The sequence below is a fragment of the Myotis davidii genome, unplaced genomic scaffold, assembly GCF_000327345.1.
Source record: "Myotis davidii unplaced genomic scaffold, ASM32734v1 scaffold170, whole genome shotgun sequence".
NCBI classification, from domain to species: Eukaryota; Metazoa; Chordata; class Mammalia; order Chiroptera; family Vespertilionidae; genus Myotis; species Myotis davidii.
In genome coordinates this window covers 2,144,148-2,145,542 of record NW_006282528.1, presented here as the reverse complement: position 1 = coordinate 2,145,542, position 1,395 = coordinate 2,144,148, and positions in this window count along the sequence as shown.

The window sequence follows — 1,395 nt, the reverse complement described above, 5'->3', positions numbered from 1 at the left end:
ACGCGTGGGGCCTGCATCACTCGCTCATGGCGTGGCAGCTTCTCACCCTGCAGAGGTTTAGGAGGAACCCCAGCTGCTCTGGGAAGAGTCCTGTGCTGTCTTAAGGCAGACAAATTCTTGAAGTCAGATTGTTAAATAAAAAGTGCAAATTAGCCCTCGCTGGTGTGGCTCAATGGACAGAGCGTCGGCCTGCGGACTGAGGGGTCCCGGGTTCGATTCCGGCCAAGGGCACATGCCCGGGTTGCAGACCTCATCACCAATATGGGACGTGCAGGAGGCAGCCTATCGGTGATTCTCTCTCCTCATTGATGTTTCTATCCCTCTCTCTGAAACCCATAAAATGTTCATTAAATATATATTTTTTAAAAATAGTGCTGGGGCCCTAACCGGTTTGGCTCAGTGGATAGAGCGTCGGCCTAGTATTTCTCGAGCCTCTGGACCCCCGCACTTGGCCTGATGCCCCGTGAAGTTGAACTGACAGGGACCTCGGCCACGTGGGCTGGGGAGAGGGGTTGGGGAGCTGATCACACCCAGGGGGCCTCCCCCAGGTGCCTCCCTGTTGGCCACACAGGACTCTCAGGCCAGCGCAGGGGGGCCTGCGCAGTGCGGGGGGGGCACTGACTCCCCTCCGCCGGCCTCGCAGTGTCGGCCCGAGGCCTGCAGGGCAACCTCTTTCCTGAGAACAGTCAGCATCGGGTCCCTCCGCCCCTCTCATCAGACCTGTTGAAAAGTAGCCGTTCCTTCCTGAACCCCGTTTTCACTCACTTTTAATTTTCTTTAAAAAGAATTGAGAGAAAAGGCGACTGGGCCTGAAACTTCCAGGTTTGGCCGAAACCCAGAGGGAATATTCATTTCAGCAAAATCCTCTCCGGCCCGAGTCAAGGTGTGAGTGTAAAACGCCCCTTTCAGCCTGAAGTTCCGCCTTCCTGCGCGTGGAGGCGGGGCCAATGTCAGGGGGACACATGGCGCCCAGGAACGTGACCCCCGAAACAGAGAGCGGGTGGTTACGAAGACGGGCTCCTGGGGGGGAGGGGGATCTGCCGGGCTGGTGTGAACGTGAGACCTGGGAGGGGTCGGCCGGCCTTGCCCCGTGGGTCCCAGCTTGTCCCCGGGACTCTGCTGGGGGGAGGGGGTGTCACTAGTTGTCACCTGCGCCCTGATTGCAGCTGGCGGTGTGCCTGCCTCTCACACAGGTGCCTCGTGGGGCGGGGGGCGGGGGGATCCATCAGCGCCTTCCAATTCCGGCCCCGGCAGCACCAGCAGCACCGACAGAGCGTCCGCGCTCCGGGGAGCGGCCGGGAAGGCTCCCTTTCACCGCTCGCTGTTCATCCCTCCTCCCGGCCTTCGGTAGCTGTTGAGGGACAAGCAGAGCACGTGTCTGTGTGTGTACCTCTG